The following is a 21445-nucleotide window of genomic DNA, read 5'->3' as shown; positions in this document are numbered from 1 at the left end:
TTATAAAACTACAATCAGGCTGCAATGGAAGGCCTGGGACATGTTTAAGGAGGCTACTTAACTGACTGGCACACTAAGAGCTGCAGGTCCTTGTAGCTAGAATGTGGATTTAACATAAAAAATAAAACACAAGAGGCATTTTGCAAAACTAGAACAGTTGTTTTAATTAATCGCATCAACAAGAGAACAGTAGCAGAGTTGCGGTCTGAAGCAGTCTCAAAGTACATTGGTGTTGGCTCTTATTTTATACACTTTACAACTTGTTATGAAGCAATTTGTACATTATTTTTTAACAGGAATTGCGGGAATATTCACAGGACTGTATATTTGATCTCCTGATAAGGAGTCCAGCTGGGTCTCAACCTTGGGTGGACACAATGCAGGACAGTGGGTAACATGACCAGATGTCCGTCACGGTGAGCGCCTGTTTTCTGTGTGCAGTGTAAATATGGTGTTCTGATTGGCTGAGTGTTCCTAACTATATGTGGCATTTATCTTTATGTTTGTTTTGGGAATGTGCATCCCTCTGGCCAAACAAATGTTATTGGGGCCAATCTTCTCGGACCTTTGCAGTGTTGCTACCTTCTGGCAGACTGATCTAGATTGTCCCTGTTCAATCATTTGTCTATGGGCTACGTGTCACACCACTTGTGATCTGTTATTCAGTTGCTCCAGACCTTGGTCACTGGGACTTCCTGACCATGTATTTCTGACTCAGGGTTGATGGGTAGGTCATATTGGGTAGATTTGACTACAGCAATGTGAGTTTGCTGTTATACGTAAATATATCCTGGCGTACATTGGCATCGTATTTTTCTTTATTAACATCATCCTAGTGTCTGCGCCCGTCCGAGCCAGGAAGAGGCAGGGCTGGGCCTGGTCCCTTTCATCTTTCATTTGCCTTGGAGCACAACCCACGAGGTACTGTCTGTTTCAATCTAGTGACTGATATAAGTTCCTTGGTTGCCATCTATATTTGATTCGAAATGCTACCTTGCGCTTGTGCCACAGCCCTCTTTGACTTTTATTCTTAGTACATTTTGTCATAAAAAAACAACCTATAAGGTCTACCCAAACCAAAAATGGGCGAAAGCAATGGAGGGAGCTGGGGGATGTAATGGGATGCCAATAGAACAAAGGAAGAAAAAGAGACAGAGTAAACTCCTAACAAATGCGTGTGCTAACTGTGTGATGGATAGGATAGACAACTTAATACAAGAATATGAAAAAATCCTAGTTAATGAGCCTAGTACTCCTGTCAATGAACCCCCAATTAAGAGCCCTGTAGCCACCCCCCACCCCAAAAAGCGGTAATTCCATCAATTTTTAATAAATCAAATCGGGGGGAAAAAAGGGAGGCTGCGAGTCTGTCCCAGCCTGAAGCGAATCCCCCTGAGCATGAGTCTTTGATCGCCCAAGAAGAGAGTAGGCTGCCAAATCAGGTGGGCTTTATTGCCCAATGTTCCAACAGATTTGCCTCCCTTGATACGATAAGTGTATACTCTCACTCGATATTAACACCATTATTGCCTGATACACCCGAGAAGGTGCAAAGTTTCCCATGTAATCAATATATTGGGGACCCTGTAGCAGTTATAATGGCACTTGGAGGGGAGATCGAACAGATGAAAAGCATGTTCACCGAGCTCCGTGTAACAGTCAACTCTACACTTAACCTTAAAACAAATATAAGTCAAGTTGGATTGGTCCCCCATGCAGCTCAGGAAACCACATGCAACCAAGGGGGCCTAAGCACAAACATTCCAGACACTGCGAGGTTTATGTCCGAATCACTCAGGGGGAAAGGAGGCTCATTACAGCACATACTTAATAGACCCGTTTATACCAAAGACAGTGCAGATAGATCCTATCTCCTAGTAAACAAACAAGTACCATGGGCCTACACAATAGAACTCATACTCTGTCAGTTCCTCTAACAAACTCAGGCCTTAGAAATTGTGAGAACCAAAACACACCTACAAATATAGTGTTCATGGTTAATGTCCCCAAACTCACTGAGACTAGAAGCCCTGAAAATGGCGAATCACTGATTAATAAATCAATCCATTAGATTCATCATGTATGAGGGTGTCGTTCCATCATTAGGGAGGACATAACTAAAGGAAGAAGATGTATAATCCCCAATACGACATTAGATAGTATTGAATTAACACTGGCAGATGCTAGTCTGGCTGAAAACCTGGTAGCATTAGAGTATAGAACGTCCTCCCCTGATTCCTCCCGTATACAATTAAGGCGCCATCCCATTCTAACTGCAACTGTAAGTGGTGGGGTGAAGGAACATGCTCTAGGAATTGAAGGTCCTAGGTCAAACTTGGACGCTAACGATTGACTATCAGAATCTACCTGAAGAAGGGGAGAGGAGTCGCAAATCCTTCTGTCACAGCACCCCTTCTCTGACCAACCAAGGGCTAACTTTGGCGCCTCCCATTCTTATTCCACAAGAAAATGTTACACATAAGGAAACCTCAAAGCTCACTTCCGTTAATCAAACCCACTTAAACATCCTCTCCTGGAACATAGCTGGGTTAAAGAAAAATGTGTCAGTTCCCTTGTGGAACAAGTTTGTAGAAACTCATGGTATATGTTTATACCTGGAGTGTAACTGCACTGTATAAATCCGGCTACAGTACATTCCATATCCCGGCAGTGTCTACGGGAAATGGCAGGCCTTCTGGAGGACTAACAGCTTGGATCAGATAAGATCTGGCCTGCTCAGCCCTCCTACATGACACAGGAAGTCCCGACATTATGTGGCTTACAGTAAAAGGTCCGAAGGGAGGAGATCCTTTGGAGCTCTTTAATGTCTATATAGGAGGAACAGTAAATGGCAAGTCCTCGACCATCTTAACACAGCTAGAAAATCAAATAAACAAGTTCCCCCCCCGTCTACTAAAATCATTGTGGCCGGCGACTTTAACTGCACATTCGAGCCACTAAGCAGTGAAGATCTCCTAGGGATAATTGAAGAGGATAGCAAATGGGCAGTGCCCCCCCTAGTCTTACCACCAGTAAAAAGATGGTCTGAGATTGTAATCCAAGTTAGTGCTATAATACTAGAATATGGCCTAAAAGCCACAAATGGCAGAACCCTATCCGACATCAGGGGGAAAAATACTTACAATAAACTTGCATGCCCTTACCGCAATGATTATATCTTGGTCGACTTACGCCTCTGGGCCGATGTCATTGACATGGAAGTGGGCCTAACTATTCACAGTGACCACAACCCTCTAATGTTAAAATTAAAGAATCAATGGGCCCCTGCCAACAAAAAATCTAATACCATTGGGAATTACCTCACCTCCACAAAGTAGTTAATTCTCTCTAATTGTGGTATGCGTCTAAGATGGCCCAAGGTCGCAGGAGAGGACCAAAAACTATAGAACATCTCCTCAATATTAGTGTCAAGACAGCCGAACTCGAGGCAGCTTCAGATAACGTCCTTGCATGTGGCTTTGAAAAATGTAAGCACGCAATTGGCCAAAGGCGGGTGCATGTCCAACATTTTCTGTAAATGTTCACTCCCACGGCATCCATCTGTCAGGAGCGAGCAGCGGCGCGCAGGGTGTCAGCTGAATTCCTCTTCATTGGTCATTAAACAGAGAACGGTCGAGTTCACTTTCGCAACGTGGCTTGTCTTGCATTGCTTCAAAAGCAGAACCAACCACCAACAAAGCATCGGGCAGCGCTCATGATGCATCTTCATTTATTTATTATCAGCAACCACATGTTTTTTATACACAGCATTGAGCACTGCTTGCTGTGCGCCTTTATTTATTAACTGCGGTCCTGGATGTGTGCCTGCAACAAATGCCTCCCTGTTCGCTTTGTGTGCAAGGTGGCTGCACGCGCACCCAGCACCTGGATGGTGCTCAATCCTCCACAAACACAGGACAAGCTCTGTCTGAGCTCCAGTATAATTGTTTTTAACTGCTCGTTGGCTCAAAAGCAGAACCCTTCTACCTAATACACAACATCGAGCAGCGCTATTGTGCACCGTTATTTTATTAATGACGCCTGTATGTTAAATTTTTTTCATGGCTTGCCTTCAAATCACACCTCTTCCACCTCCAACAGAGCATGGGCGCGCACAGCTACATTTTCACTTTGAATTTGACTACTTGTAGTGTTTTTTGTTGGGTCCCCGGCAATGATCCTTACGACCCTCATGGCCAACTATATTCCGGCACGACCCTTAAGATCGTCAGATCTCGAATTGGCCGTGGTACCGCGCTTTAAGCGAAGCAGGGCCGGTGGGCGCTCATTTCGAGTGCGGGCCGCCGCTCTGTGGAACTCCTTACCCCCGGCAATTCGCGCTATGAGCGATTTGCTCTCTTTTCGTCGTGCCTTGAAAACATTTTTATTCCCTTAGTTAGTGTGTTCTGTGCTGTTTTATTTAGTTGTGTTGTGTAGCTGCCTTGTCGGGCGCCAAGACGCTCCTTAGCTGGAGCATTTGTGCGCCTAATAAAAACCACATAACATAACATAACATAACATAACATTTCCTCTATAGCAGACCCTTCCCATCTCCCGACAGAGCATGACAGCGTGCCTTTAATCACTTATGAACAGCCCACTTTTACTTTACATTTATATGTAAATAGCTCAACTTGTTTTAGACGGGGGCATGGGGAGAAAAGTGATTTGCTCAGAATCACAGGTTGTTGAGCCAACGAGGAGGCTCGAACATCGTCACCTCCACTCCAAAGTTGGCTGCTTTGGCCGTTACGCCACACCTTCTCCTTTGTCATATCGACTTTAAATAAAGAAAAAAAACTTGTACGGTTATTCAAAGATGTTAAGAGTGTGTGGTCATGCCAGTGGGGGATAATGTACTGCATTGATAAACACTTATAAGGTCCAAAAAGGCTAGACCTAATGGCTATGCCAGTGCTTGTTTTAAAATGGTGTAATTGCCGGGCCTGCTCTACCAATTGCAGAACCATCCATATCAGATACTCCCTATGTGGTTTTGCCAGGTGAACGCAGCGTTGGGTAAATTTCTGTTGACAGGAGGGGCCTCCAGAGTGGCGCTGAGGACTTGCTGTCAGTCGACGTATTGCGGGGCTGGCCATGTCGGATGTCCAATCGTACTATATGGCATTGCATCTTTTGGTGCCGAATGAATGGTGGTATGGGGACAGGAAGGACATCGCTTCATCGCTCATGCAGTAGAGCAAAGGTGTATACAAGAGTCACCCTACATAGCATACTGTATTTGGCGCCTCTAAGCAATTCTTTAACGCCGGCCACTCGGGTGGTATTCTAGGTGCGGAAACAGTCTCTCCGCAGGATGGGGTGGTGGAATAAATTTACTGGGGAAACCCCACTGTGCCACAACGGTCATTTGCAGCAGCTAGCTGCATTATCCGGACATAGAGGGTGGGATAATATAGGAGTCTACACATTAGGAGACGTATTGCGAAGCTTGGTTCCAAAATCATTCCAAGATCTTCAACAAGAGTACCAGATGCCAAAAACTACATTTTATAAATACCTTCAATTTTGGCATGCGATTTATCCTAGCATGTCAGGGTTAGAGGCTATTCACAAATTCAGTCTGATTGAAGCCAATGTCTTCATGGGCCATTTGCAGAACCATAAAATCTCGAAGATCTATCAGTCACTGGTGACCAATAGCTTCACTACATTGGATAAACTTAGAGAAGCATGGGCTGTTGATATTCGATAAATAGACGGAGATGATTGGATGGAAAGACTGTCCTTCCCTTAGGGAAGCAGTGATAGCAATACCGCTCCATATTAATACATTTAAATACCTCCACCGGGTTTAGTATACAAGGATCTGGCTGAGGAGGGCAGGCCTAGAGTCATCCCCTATATGCCGGCGGTGTGGTCGGGAGGAGGGGTACAAAATACAGAACATTTGGCATTGTACAGTACTCACAACAGTTTGGAGACTGGTTCTGGCCAGTCTTGCAGAAGTTTTGGGGTGGGAGCTCCCCTCTTCAACAAGATTGGCAATTTTACATATCACGAAGGGCACAGGAGGTAAAGTATAGAAGAGGCACCTGTTATTGTTGGGGCCGACATTGAAATGAAATGAAAAATAACTTGTATTGCGCAACTAAAACCCGAAGGCATCAAGGCGCCTATCAAAAAAGTTCAGAAGAAGGCAAAACAAAACTACAGGTAGGCTTTGGCAAATAGCCGAGTCTTCAGGGCCTTTCTAAAGGACTGCATAGTAGGAAGGGACTTAATTTCCACAGGTAAAGCATTCCACATTTTCGGTGCTAAACTAGAGAAAGCTCTGCCACCCCATTTAGCTCTGCGGACACGGGGTACTAATAGCAGCAACTTATCAATGGAACGCAGATTTCTGGAGGGGATATAAGGACCCAAAAGGTCTCTTATCCCACCTGACCTATTTCTTGCTAAGGCCCCATAGGTCAGACACATTATTTTAAAGGAAATCCTGTCCTCAATCGGGAGCCAGTGTAAAGATTTCCTTGCAGAAGTGGCTGACGCACGTTTGGGTAGGTCTAACACAAACTTGGCCGCCGCATTCTGGACCATTTGTAGTCGCCGAAGCAACCCCTTGTTGAGTCCTGCATACAGCGCATTACAGTAATCAAGTCGGGAGCCTATAAGTGCAACCACGACTTGCTTTCTCGCCTGACATTGGGTAAAAGGAATGTAGTAAGGCTGTGGAAGGCAACGGCTCCATCTTCTCTCTCATCATGGAAAAATGGGCTGGACTTGTTGCATGGGGTTAGAGATCCCAATATTCAAGGCCAGGGGTTGCCCACAAAAGCACCCCAAAATCTGGAAAAGATGGGCAGACAACCGAGGACTAAATTTGGACCCGGTGCCCTCAGTGGATGCATATGTATCAATGTTGTTATGCGGGCCTCTTAGTTAAGGGACCAGCTATATGGTGATGGAATCTATTTGTTGGGGTGGACGATGTGGTGGGAAATGAAATGCAGTAGTGGTTCAATGCGTTTATGTTATATTCCAATGCAATTCAATTAAAATAATCTTTTTTCGGATACTTAAGATCAATAAATAGACAGGTCACGTTAAAAACTTTTTCGATAAAAAATCAATAAATGACAATAAATAACAAGGACTTGTATATATAGCATAAACGGAATTATAAAAATTCATATTATAAAAGAGCGGCAAATATATAAGACGACCACTCCTTTAAATTGGTCAGTTTTTCTTGACTATAGCAGCATAGATTAATAAGTGCAAAAATGCGGGCAATCAGAAACAGACAAATAACAGCACTGCGTAATATGTTAAAATACAGTAAGAAAATAGCAGCATGAATATATTATATTAAAGTGCATACAGGTATTAGCTATATTTGATAAACCATAATTAATATGCAGGGCACAGATTTCTACAAGATGCCACATAACATTAGAAATTATGGTTCACAACATGTAACAGCTAAATGTAATCATTTGAAATCTGATGTTTTTAAGGAGTGCTCATTGAAACGCGTGAGCGAACTGCCACCTTTAGAAAAAAAAAAATATTCTAAAGGTTAAATCTACACTCTTAAGGTTAAGGATTTATAGGTACTTTCAGCAAAATAGATGGCTCACTAACAGATCACAGGGTCTGTGAGTGATTTTTGGCCAGAGTTCAAACCACAGCTAGGGAAAATTGTATTTTTAAATTTTTTTTTTAATTTGTTTTCTAAATTCCACAAATGAAAGCTGTGCCTTTGTAAATCACCCCCTAGCAGTATCTGGGAGAACTATGGCCTCCTTAGTCATAGTGCATGTCAGGCATTGATGGCATGCAGTGTGGCATGTGGATGGGGGGACAGGTTTGCTATGAAAGAAATCACTTATTTAGTGGAATGAGAATTTGGGGATGATTGTGTAACAATAATAAATGCACGGGGCTAGTGGCAGACTGTAGGAAAGGAAGGGCTATTTGTATTTAAAGAATATAAATCGAGAGAAGATTTCTGATATTTAAAGTCCAAACACAATGGAAATAGAGGAAGGACCAACATCATTTTTCTATGAAAAATAGGCCTTTGGCTGGAAAAATTTCAGCAAAATAGATGGCTCACTGTTAGTTCACAGGGGCGTGAGTGCTTTTTGACCAGGGTTCAAACCCCAGCTGGGGAAAATCTTTTTTTTTTTTTTTAATTTATTTTCTAAATTCCACAAATGAAAGCTGTGCCTTTGTAAATCACCCCCTAGCAGTGTCTGGGAGAACTATGGCATCATTAGTCATAGTGCATGCCAGGCATTGATGGCATGCTGTGTGGCATGTGGAAGGGAGACCAGGTTTGCTATGAAATACATCCCTTAATTTGTGGAATGAGACTTTGGGAATGGTTGTGTAAGAAAACTAAATGCATGGGCCAAGTGCCAGAGTGGGAGGAAGGAAGGGGTCTTTGTTTATAAATAACGAAAATCAAGTGTAGATTTGTGTCATGTTAGAAGAAAAACAGCATGGAAACAGAAAATGGACATCACCTTTTTTCAAAGACACAAAGGCTTTGGGCTGAGTTAATCTATGCAGAACAGATGGTACAGGGGCAGTTCAGAGGGTAGGAGAGTGCTTTTTGACAAGGGTTCAAACCCCACCTGGGGAAAGTCTATTTTTATATTGTTTTTCTTTTTTAAAATAATTTATTTATTGTAGCAGAGTGAAAGATAGTCATTTGGAAATCCTCAACTGATAATCATAAAAGACCATGTAAAAAATCAGTGGCATATGTCACATCAGCTGTGGCATATGCCACATTACAGAGTGACACGCGTCACATGCCAGGAATGGGCTCCAACCCTTACTGAGTTGTGAACTGCTTTCTCTGTCTCCCTTTTGGCTTGCTTTTGTGCTACGGTAATGTAGGTGTTTCCGTGCTTCTTTCCTACGTTGAGATGGCTGTGGAGGTAAAGTTTGGCAGGATAAACGAGGGTTTCAAAAACAAAGCACTAACTGCTCGCGTCCGCCATATTCGGACGCTTTGCCATGCCGCCCGGTACAAAAACATCTGATAGGGTGTATTGTCTATGTAGCGGCAACAGTTATTATTGTTTAGTTTGAGTATTGTTTAGGGTGAGTTTCATTGGGTGGGCGTTAATGGGTACTGCGATTTTCATTAATATTCGTGATTCTACAATATGCACTTATAAAGTATGCACGTTTATATTTTATAATGCTACCGCACTTAATATTGAGTGGATCTGGATTATACATAATGGTAACACAGAATATATATATGGCTAATACTATCTTGTTTTAGGAAAATGTAAACAAAATGTCTAATCATGATTATGTATACATATATATCATCCGCAGTACTCAAAAGATTTGTGGAGAAAAAAAATAGGAGCACGGGTTCATGAGTTTTTTCACTGCTAAAAATAGCAATTCATTCTGACTCAAAATACCCTTCTGATGCCAGGTCCCTAGCAAATTGGGAAACAAATCAACAGTGAGACCATATTGCAAAGCATTAGTTTTCATATAGCTGCCTGATAATTCCAATCGTTTTTTTGCTTCTGCTGTATACTTCCTCATGTCCCACAGAACCACATTCCCCCCCTTGTGTGATGGTTTAATGACAGAGGAAGTCCCTTTCTTTAAAGAATCCAAAGCTGCTTGTTGGCCTTTCGTTAAATTCTCTGCAAAGTGTTTGGCATTTCTAGCCCCAACTTCATGAGGTCATGTATGACTGCCTCATGGAAGGTATCAATGTTAACATATGGGGTCACTGGGTTGAATCTGGATTTGGGTTTGAAATCACTCCGACTTCTTTTGTCAGTTTCCAAATCCAAATTACAAAGAAGTTCCCATTCAGAGATCCAATCCCTATCTTCCAACTCCAGCTCCCTAATTGAAGCCAGACCTTCAATGTCTCCAATAGATAAAAGATTTGAAATCGTATCCGTAGCGGTGGGCTCGATGCTCACCCCCATTGCACTTCTCGTTCTTTTCAGAGCATGAATTTTCAACAATTTCAATTTCCTAGTAAATAGAAACATGTCAATGCGAGTAAGTGAGTGTCCAGAGTAGCAGTGGGACAAAAAGACAGACCTAGTTCTTATAAAGCTTGTTCATCAGGAGTGGGGGAATGTGGGGATAGATTGATAACTTAAAAGGATTTCTTACCCATCATTTGTTCCTTTTGCTCAGCCGTATTCCTTTCCCACGCGGCTTCTCTGTTTCCTTTTCCTCTTCCTCCTCTCCAGATTTTTCTCCTGCGTTGTTTCCTTCTCTTCCTTTTGAGGGTTTTCTTCTTGGTCCTTGTCTTTGTCTTAAAAATGGTACTCCTCTAAGGTTGTGAAGGGTACTTGGTCACTTGCGGGCGTTATCTGTCTTTCATCCAGATCAGATATATGTCGGAACTGGACTCTAATGTTGTCATCTCCTATTGCTTAAGGGCATACGTGCGCTTGAATTCCTTCCTGGCCACATCATATTTCCTACCAAAGGTTAAAATGCGACCTGAAACGTAGTCAATCTTGTCCCTTGTAAACTTAAATTTTTCTTTGTTTTAATGTCCTCTTCATATTTTGTTAATCTCACTTCCATTTCCTTGTGGAAACTCTGTATCTCATCTTGTAGATGTTTCTCCAGGGACTCATGTAGCTTCTTCAGCTCCATCACAACTTGGTCTAATTCTAGAGCCGCATATTTGGATAGAAGACCTAGCATCTGCTTGCATGTTGAAGCCATCAGGGTCGACCATTCTTCCAGTAGCTTGGGGTGGGGATCCTGGTAAGTGGGAATAATAAGTATACCTAGCCCCCTGGGGACCGAGCCCACTTCTATGTAGTTATCTAAAAAGATAACTTCCCACCTGCTGTCAATTTCATTTTTCCACAGTTTCTCCTATGCATACAGCGTCTCTTTCAGGGTTTTCAAGCCATTTCTTTTCAGTTGTTCCTCCAGTTACATTTCTTTCCCTCAAATTGTCCGTCTCATTGAACAGATCTTTAGCCACACCCAAACGTTTGCATACATATCAAGCTAAATACCACCCAAGTCTTGAGTGCCGCGTCCTTGGTGTAAACAATAAATAAATATTATATATATATATATATGTGATAAATATTGGCAGAATCATTCTTAACACAGACATTCCACTTGACCAAATTGTATGGTTCTGATATATATATATATATATATATATATATATATATACACTTTTTTTTTTTTTTTTTAGAATTCCACGAAGACCATCGCCAATCCAATACATATGTATATGATAACTGCAGAGGAAGTGATGGAAATCATAATAGCTCAGAATCACGTTTACAATTTGTTTGTATGCAGGAATACAGAAGAGAAATGAATTTTTAAATCCAAGGATTTACAATTGGAGAGAGTGAAGACCGAGAGAGCCGGTCTCTCTTTTTCCCCTCCAGTGAACATATGTCTTTTATGCCTCGAAGCACCTCATGTGGTGCCCTTCAGGCAGCCTTCCACACTGGGAACATCATCTGAGCTGAAGTGCCTGTGAGGAGCTGGAGTTTGATTGTAAGATAAATGAGAGGGAGGGAATGCAGTGAAGATAAAATGGGCCCATATCAGGTCAATGCCCGGAGACCTTGAATATATCTGGGCCTCATTCCAATGTAGACATGCACTATTCATATACTAATAAATTAATGTAAGATAATATTAAAACAAATAAACACTGCTAACAAACCACTAATTAATAGCATATTGTGAGGAACTGGTGTAGCCGAACAAAGTATATTATGGGTGCTCCCTTGCCACCTTTAGCTGAAGCTCCAAGCTCTATTCATTGGAGGAAAGTGCCCATCCCCCAGGGAGGTTGGACCCCTTAAGTGGAAATGGATGAAATGCAATGATACCGCAACTGGGGTTCCTGCATGACTTGGCTTTAGAAAAACATGAGGGCTTAGAGAACTTAATAAGGAGAAATGTGAACACTTTCAATCAGTGACTCCCTCCCCCAATCACACACCACCTCCCCCAACCTGGCAGGGTATCGGAATCGGCCCCAAACCTGCAGGGGTGACACTCTCATAGACTTTAATGATGCCAGTCAGCTTAGCATGAGCCAAATTGAGTTACAGCAGCATTTCCGTTCCATTCAGAAGTTGGTAAATTAGATACAAGTGAATATTGCATATCTATGCAGCATGTTCATGAAGAATCTTGCAGCCAAGTAGATGAAATCTAAGGCATTAGAGGCCACAATACTTCATTCAGTACGTTCAAAGTTCAAATTACAAGTACTGTTATAGTAGCCACAAGTGTGGGAATGTTATATTAAATAATCTTTAAAGCTTTTGTCACGTTTACCAACAAGTGTTCTGTATAGGTATGGAAAATCTACCTCAAAAGTTAAGTATTTGGTAAGATTAATGTCACAATACTACCGGTCTTCTAAGTTCAAAATAAATGCATTTGAGAGAGCTTGCCGATTTTTTGAGTTTAAAGTTTAATAATTTTTAAGTTTTAGAGAAGAAACCACATATGTGAAATTAACAAAAAAGAAATAAACTAGTACGTCAAAAGTAACAAACTACACCATTGTATAGTCAGTGTAATCAATACTTTTTCTAGCCAATAAACATAATAGACCTCGTGCCACAAAGTTGTTTACACGAGTAGAATGACTAATGACAGAAAGTAAGATGGCAGATATGAGTCCTGCAGTTCTATTTCTTTCAACAGTTCTATATCACAACTGCACATTGACAGATATTAGAATTTGTGTTCAAGTCCTGAGCTCCAAGATTATTGCTTCCCATTAGACTCACATAACTGTGGTCAAGATACCAAGAAATTGAGCTTCACGCTTTAGGACCAGTAACAACGGACGAAGTACTTAAGGTGTTAGGAGCCATTAAGAGTGGCTCACCTAGCGATCCCGTCCCGAAGAAATACCTCAAGCAGATAGCAACTACTATCGCTGCACCAGATCTTTACTCCTGAGGCACAGCCGGGAGCGTTGCTATCGTATTTTGTGATTTAAAAAATATTGTGTGTGTGATTTGATTTTAAAAAACTCACTACCCTCCCTTGCCTGCACTCTGTCTGGGGCACTTTCCTTACCTCGTGTGATCCGCGCAGCTGAGACAAACGCTGCCGCGGGATTGCAATTGACATCGCCGCCATCAGCGAGCGAGCCGGTCTTGTGGCCACGCCCACTCTCTCGAGGCCACGCCCCCACCACCTACATAATCGAGCTGATTGCCAGCTCAGTTAGATCTTTACTCCTGAGGCACAGCCGGGAGCGTTGCTATCGTATTTTGTGATTTTAAAAATATTGTGTGTGTGATTTGATTTTAAAAAACTCACTACCCTCCCTTGCCTGCACTCTGTCTGGGGCACTTTCCTTACCTCGTGTGATCCGCGCAGCTGAGACAAACGCTGCCGCGGGATTGCAATTGACATCGCCGCCATCAGCGAGCGAGCCGGTCTTGTGGCCACGCCCACTCTCTCGAGGCCACGCCCCCACCGCCTACATAACCGAGCTGATTGCCAGTTCAGTTAGATCTTTACTCCTGAGGCACAGCCCAGGGCGTTGCTATCGTATTTTGTGATTTTAAAAATATTGTGTGTGTGATTTGATTTTAAAAAACTGACTACCCTCCCTTGCCTGCACTCTGTCTGGGGCACTTTCCTTACCTCGTGTGATCCGCGCAGCTGAGACAAACGCTGCCGCGGCATTGCAATTGACATCGCCGCCATCAGCGAGCGAGCCGGTCTTGTGGCCACGCCCACTCTCTCGAGGCCACGCCCCCACCGCCTACATAACCGAGCTGATTGCCAGCTCAGTTAGATCTTTACTCCTGAGGCACAGCCGGGAGCGTTGCTATCGTATTTTGTGATTTTAAAAATATTGTGTGTGTGATTTGATTTAAAAAAACTCACTACCCTCCCTTGCCTGCACTCTGTCTGGGGCACTTTCCTTACCTCGTGTGATCCGCGCAGCTGAGACAAACGCTGCCGCGGGATTGCAATTGACATCGCCGCCATCAGCGAGCGAGCCGGTCTTGTGGCCACGCCCACTCTCTCGAGGCCACGCCCCCACCGCCTACATAACCGAGCTGATTGCCAGCTCAGTTAGATCTTTACTCCTGAGGCACAGCCGGGAGCGTTGCTATCGTATTTTGTGATTTTAAAAATATTGTGTGTGTGATTTGATTTTAAAAAACTCACTACCCTCCCTTGCCTGCACTCTGTCTGGGGCACTTTCCTTACCTCGTGTGATCCGCGCAGCTGAGACAAACGCTGCCGCGGGATTGCAATTGACATCGCCGCCATCAGCGAGCGAGCCGGTCTTGTGGCCACGCCCACTCTCTCGAGGCCACGCCCCCACCGCTCACAAAAAGATGTGCATTACACGTACGCGCAGCGGATGGGCGCAGCGGGCGCGCCGGCAGCGCGCCTAAGGCAAGCCCGTCTGGGCCCATCAGGGCCCAGCCGGACCCAGGCCCAGTTACTCTGCCCATTTCTCCCATTGGCCGAGTGGTCTACTCGAGGGACAGTCTCTTAGCACTCCATTCAGAAAAAAATCCGGAGTGCAGTTACCTTTACGCGGAAGACAAACCCTACATCAAGTGTGAACTATGTAACCCTGACACCATTACCGCAGGTAATTCCGGAATACAGCTGGGCCTCCTCAACTGTCGGTCCCTTCCTAAGCATGCTGATGAAATTAACCTGCTTATTCAGGATCACGGCCAGGATATTTTATTCCTCACAGAAACATGGCTTACTGCTGGGTCAAATGTTGATATTGTTAACACCCTACCCCCAGGATACTTAATCCAAACCTTAGACAGACCTCTTGCCAGAGGGGGTGGCCTTGCTATTATCTACAGAGAATATTTTGTTTGCAGATCTGGGAATGCTAACAATGAAGATTGTGAAAGCTGCCACTTCGCTCTTCAAATATCCCCTGCACATTCCCTCTCGGGGCTGCTGATTTATCGCCCGCCGGGTACGCCTGGGAAATTTATAGGTGCTCTTATCGACAATGTTTCTCAGACAGCAACCTCCTCTCCCAATTTTCTCATCGTGGGTGACCTTAATTTACACCTTTCAGACCCTAATGATCCAACTGCGTCTGAACTTCTTCTTGACCTTATGTCCCTGGACATTCGATTAGTGAATTTAGGACCCTCACACAATAAGGGGCATCTCTTGGACCCGGTCTTGACCAACATCACGGACATCACCACTTGCTCCCCCGTTGCCCTGCCTTGGACAGACCACTTTTTAATACCCATTTCTTGGCACCTCCACATTCTCCCGACTCAACAGACCAAAACCCGGGTCACCGACCGGCGCTGGCACAAACTTGTGCCAGACGAATGGATCACTATTCTTGGGACAGCTCCTCCCTCCCCAATCTCAGACCCAGCCAATGCTGATGAACAGTTTAACTCCTGGCTTACCGCATCATTGGATAAACTTCTCCCCAAAACTACCAGCTTTAGGCGAATCAAAAGAGTGAGCCCTTCCCCTTGGTACACTCTTGAGCTTAATCTTTTATGGAAGGAGTGTAAAAGAACGGAGCGCTCCTGGAGAAAGGATAAATCGTCAGATAGGAAAAATGCCTATCGTACCTCCTTAAAAAATTATAAGCTCGCTCTGCGTAATTCCAAAAGTATATTCTATCAGGAACGGATAGAAAATTCTTCCTGCTCCAGCAAGGAAACTTTTGTTATTTTAAAAGAACTACTTAAAGTCCCTGACACTGGACCAAAGATTCCGCCAGATCCCAAAGCAGATGAAGAAAAATTTCTTAAATTGGCTAAATTCTTCGAGGAGAAGGTTCAGAAAATCCTTGCCTCCATTCCACCCATTAATCCTAGCGTGGAAGAGGTCAATAATACGAATCTTACCTCTCCCCGTTTAACTTCTTTGGGACCAGTATTTAAGTATTTAAGATCCCTAGGTGGCAATCTGCGAAGCTTTTGCTACGCAAGCTTCATTGGCTGCCAGTGAAGGAGAGAGCAGCCTTTAAGATGGGCTGTATGGTATTTAAATCCCTTTTCTGTACCTGTCCCGTCTTTCTAAAATCTTTGATCACTCGGTATCAACCAGCACGTTCCCTCCGTTCAGCTTCCCTTCACTTGGTTGTTATCCCCAAATTCAAACTCAATATATTTGGAGGCCGTCGATTTGCCTTCCTTGCCCCCAAACTTTGGAATTCCCTTCCCCTGGCCATTAAATCCAGCAATTCCCTTCTTCAGTTCAGGAAACTTCTTAAGACTTTTCTGTTCACTCTTTCTGAATAACTTTTCTGTTTTCATTTTACATGTCCCTTCAGCCAGCGCCAAGAAACCCTCGGGTGTTAGCGCGCTCTAAAAGTTTCATTTAACATAACATAACATAACATACCCAGTAACTGCCGAGGAGGTCGCAACCACGCTAGACACCATTAAAAGTGGATCCCCTAGGGACCCTGCTCCGCTTCGCATCCTTAAGAAGGTTGCCACTACCATCGTTCCCCCACTCACCCATCTCATAAATGCCTCTTTACTACAGGGAAAAGTTCCCTCCAGTTGGAAGGCGGCCGTCGTTAAGGCGCTACTAAAAAAATCCCTCTCTGGACCCTTTGGATCTGGCCAACTACAGGCCAATCTCTCTCCTCCCCGTAACCAGTAAAATCGCTGAAAAGCTTGTGAACAAAAAACTCTCTCAGTATCTGGAAACTAACAACCTGCTCAGATACTCGCAGACTGGATTCCGCCCAGGGCAGGGCACTGACATCGCCCTTCTCGCAGCGGTGGAGGAGGCCAGAGCACTTTTGGATGCAGGAGGATCAGTGGCAGTGATCCTCCTGGACCTTAGCGCGGCCTTTGACACCGTTAATCACCAGGTCCTAATCCAACGACTTAAGAACATCGGTGTGGAGGACACCGCGCTGACCTGGTTCACCTCCTTCCTTGGCGAGCGCTCTTTTCAGGTCTGGGAGAATGACACCCGTTCCCCCAATTTCCCCCTCCAATGCGGCGTGCCCCAGGGCTCATCCCTAAGCCCGACATTATTTAATGTCAACATGTCCCCATTGGAGGAGATTGTCAACCCGTTCGGGATGAACATCATCAGCTATGCTGATGACACGCAATTGGTGGTGTCTTTATCCCACCCGAACCAAAAACCATCTGATCTATACAATTGTCTGACAGAAATACAAGGATGGATGAATCGCTCTTCCTTGAAACTTAATGGCTCAAAGACAGACATTCTCCTCCTTGGTCAGAAGGGGCTTTCCCTCTCACAGAATATCTGGCCCCCTTGCTTGGGCGAACCCCCCGCTCCTAGGTCTGAGATCAAGAGCCTGGGAATCTGGCTGGAGAAAGATCTGTCCTTCAGGACGCAAGCCAAGAAAATCGCGGGTATCTGCTTTGGGCTCCTCAAATCGATCAGGAAGATTCTGCCTTTACTCCCTCCGGCTTCCCAGAAACTGTTAATTCAAGGCCTTATTTTATCAAGGCTGGATTACAGTAACTCCATCTACCTGGGCGCGCCCGAGGCAACCCTTAACAAATTACAAAGGATCCAGAATGCCGCGGCACGGATCCTTACCAACACCCCGGCCAGATCCTCGGCCAAACCATCCCTGAAACTCCTTCACTGGCTCCCAGTGAGAGAGCGGGTGAAGTCAAGGCTCTCTGTCTGTCTCACAGACTTATGCAAGATAAAGGCCCCCCTATTTTGAGAAAATTCATTAGGCCCTACAAAGCCCCAAGATCCCTCCGCTCTGATCAGGAACACCTTATCATCATCCCTAGAGTTAAGAAGGTGCGCACGGGTGGACGGCACTTTTCTGTTAATGCGGCCCGTCTTTGGAACTCCCTCCCCCGTGACCTTAGGACGGAACCAGACTACCTTCGATTCAGGAAGCGGCTGAAAACGCACCTCTTCCCCTGATCTGTTCTCCCCCTTTGCTCTGGCTGACCCTCTTTTGTTTGGATCTTAGCGCTGGGATACTTACGGGTGACTACGCGCTTTATAAAATTTATTAATAATAATAATAATTAATAAGGATACCTCCTTCAAGCAACACTTCGTCCTCATCTTTTATAGTGTGGCATAGAGACTATAACAGCTTTGATCATGACCATTGTTTGGATGCCCTATGCAAGGGCCAGATGTACTATTTTTCTGGTCGCAAAAAGTGGCCAAAGTTTGCGACCAGTATTTTTGTCACCACAAATGTATTTTACGTACCAACCTTTATGCTAATTGGTTCGTTTGTTAAAAATGTTTAAACAATGCAATGCAATAGGTCTCGCATTAGGAAAGTTTGAGCTATTGGTATTGCAAATGACACATTTTTTATTTATGTGTTGGTTTTGAAAATAGCGAAATTAATAGTCATTTGCAATGCCAATAGTTATATTTTTCGCAAATGTGACACCTATAGCATTTGTAATGCAATATGTGTCATATTTACGTGACTTACATGTATTGATATTACAAATAACAATGGCTTTTAATTTTTTTTAATGATTAATACTTAAATAAAAGTTATTGTAATTTATAATGGCAATAGCTTAAACTTTTGTAAATAACTTTTGTGAAGATTATGTTCAGTGTATTTTATTGTGACGAAAATCCGAGAACAGAAGTAAAATATTAATATCTTTTTGTGACATTTGTAATAAAGCTTGAAACATTGAGAGAACATATTTGAACCAGTTGTTGTTGAATGATTACACAGATTGATGCTTTGGTGGCGCTGAGTGATGTTGTGGTGGCGAACGAGTGATGCTGTGGCGTTCAGTGATGCTGTGGTAATGTTATGCTATGCTACGCTATGTTTTGTTATGCTATGCTATGTTTTGTTGTGTTTTATTATGCTATGCTTTGTTTTGCTATGCTATGTTTTGTTATGCAATGCTATGGTTTCTTATGCTATGTTTTGTTATGCTATGTATGTCTGTATTTTGCACTTATAAAGCGCACTGTAACCCTGCGGGCATCCTGGCACTGAGACACAGTAGAAGAAGTTAAAAACGCAGCTGCAGAAACTGACCGGCCAGCTGATTATACTCTGGGAAAAAGCCAGGTCTTGACTTTCTTTCGGAACTGCAGCAGATCCTGTATTTGCCTCAATTCCGGGGGGAGGCTATTCCATAAGCGAGCTGCTGCTACGCCGAAAGCTCGTCCTCCCATTGTAGATCTTATACTCCTCGGCATGATTGCCAGATTAGCTGCTGAAGAACGCAACCTACCTGCAGGTACATACCATCCAAACCTAGCCTGAAGCGGTTTGGGTCCAAGTCCGTGAAGCGCTCTAAAGGCAATGCACAAGGGCTTGAACAATATCCTTTGTCTCACCGGGAGCCAATGCAGCTCAGCCAATGCCTGAGATGTGGAAGACCCACATGTTCTCATAAGGACGAGTTTTGCTGCTGCCGCCTGGATACTCTGGAGCCGTGAGATCAAATAACTCGGGGACTCCAGTAGCAAAGCATTACAATAGTCCAGGCGGCTGAGAACGACACTCCTAACCACTTAGCCTCTGACTTGGGGCGGCAATAGTGGTAATACCTTACGGAGTCCTCTGATGAGCATGTAACAGTGTCGAACTACTTTATTTGCATGCGATTCCAGGTTAAGCTTCTCATTGAAGCTAACCCCCAGATTGCGTACCATGCTCACAGGAACCGGAGGTGTGTCTGTAGAAATGGGCCAGAAGTCAGATGGCAAGACTGTGGGCAGTCTGCCCACCCCACAGTGCAGAATCTCCGTCTTGTCACTATTGAATTGCAAACCGTTGTTTCTCAACCAAGACACCATTTCACTCATACACTTAGTCTGCATGGTCACCAACCAAGGACACAATCAATTGAGTGTCGTCAGCGGAATTAACCACACTTATATTATTGGCTTTAATAACATCCAGCAATGGCCGCATATAAACATTGAATAAAATGGGACTGAGTGAGGACCCCTGAGGGACCTCATGCTTATTGACAAAAAAATCTGATCGAAAAGGTGGCAAAGCGACGGCCTGCCGTCTACCTGCCAGATAAGACTGAAACCATCGCAGAGCCACGTTTGACACCCCCACTTCTTCCAGTCTTGCCAGTAAGACAGTGTGGTTCACTGTGTCGAATGCGGCGGACAGGTCCAACAAAATCCAATAGGTTGTCCAGCACGGTAACAAACGCTGTCTCAGTCCCATGACCTGGCCGGAAGCCAAATTGATCTTCCCCCAGCTTATTATTACCTTCCAGAAAGCCAGAGAGAGCTCGGCTTACCTTGCGCTCCAATATCTTTACAGGAAACGGTAAGCGGGAAATAGGTCTATAATTCCCGAGGCAGCCAGGGTCCAATGAGGGTTTTTTAAGCAGGGGGGTTACTATTGCCTCCTTCCAACACGATGGAACCGCCCCACTGCTGAGTGATTGATTACACAGCTGGTGAAGCAATGAAAAGATCTCAGAGCCCAGCTCTTTCCAAATTTTTGGGGGGCTGGGATCCAGTGGAGAGCCAGAAGAGACCCCCATTGCCACCCTGACAAACTCATCCTCCGTAGGCAGATGCCCAGCGGTCAAGGTAATCCCTTGCCTCCCTGGCTCCAGCCCAACATTCCCAGCACCCATTAGGTTAGCTAGTCCTGTTTCCCCATTTCCCAAGTGCCTAGTGGGATGTCTGGTTTCAGACCCTCAATGATCCTGTTGGTTTTATCCTTAAAACAAGCAGCCAGGCCATTACAAAGTTCTTGTGACGGAGTAATCTTATTACTCGTACAATCAGGATTGGCCATATCTCTCAGTATATTAAAAACACATTTGGCACTATTTGGAGATTTCAGAATAAGATCTGCAAAGTATGCTGCCTTAGTGGTTACTATCTTTTTTTTATACTTTGCTAAGCATTCCTTCCAAATGGCTTTGTCATCATTAGCATAATGCAATCTCCACTGTCTTTCAGCCCGTTTGCAGTGTAACTTATAGGCTCTCAATTCCTCCGAGTACCACGGGGCAGAGGGTTTCCCCCGTTTCCTGATCTTCATGGGAGCCAGCTGATCGATTATGCTGGTTAGTTCCCCACAGAGAGCTATATAATTCTCATCCACCACCTTCCCCGGGTCGAAAAGAGACTCTATGTGGCAAAGCGGGGCCATTTTAGCTTTCCTCACTAGGGTCTTCCAGGCCCCACCCAGAACACACCTTTCCTCCATAGGAGTAGACCTGGTCCTTCTACCATGATTCACTCGAAATTGAACCAGGTGATGATCGGACCATCCAACTGGTAAAATATTACCCATTATGACCAAGTTATCCTCCGAGAATACCAGATCCAAAACGTGTCCTGCTATGTGGGTTGCTTCTTGGACCCGTTGTACCAAGTTCAAGTTAGCACAGGACAGGATAAAATTGTTATAGATAATATCCATCTTCCCATTAGGCCAAAGATTAAAATCTCCTAATAGCAGCAGTCTACGATGGGTAAGAGTCAGATTACT

At 44.2% G+C, this 21445-nt stretch overlaps 1 protein-coding gene and 1 long non-coding RNA gene across 2 annotated transcripts in view; one reads left to right on the top strand and one right to left on the bottom strand.

Annotated features, from left to right (window-relative positions):
- The window catches only part of LOC144829501 (uncharacterized), a 94295-nt gene extending 81158 nt beyond the window's left edge, over nt 1-13137 (bottom strand). The window contains exon 1 of the long non-coding RNA XR_013610688.1: nt 13060-13137. This is a non-coding gene — a long non-coding RNA (uncharacterized LOC144829501). The remainder of the gene's footprint in view (nt 1-13059) is intronic.
- LOC144829499 (uncharacterized) overlaps nt 1-21445 on the top strand; it is a 400486-nt gene that overhangs the window by 273550 nt on the left and 105491 nt on the right. The gene's annotated exons all lie outside the window — the stretch shown is intronic.

The sequence above is a fragment of the Lissotriton helveticus genome, chromosome 4_1 (genome assembly GCF_964261635.1).
Source record: "Lissotriton helveticus chromosome 4_1, aLisHel1.1, whole genome shotgun sequence".
Classification (NCBI taxonomy): Eukaryota; Metazoa; Chordata; class Amphibia; order Caudata; family Salamandridae; genus Lissotriton; species Lissotriton helveticus.
Note: the sequence above shows the minus strand (reverse complement) of the source record. Positions and strands in the feature narration are given on the sequence as shown.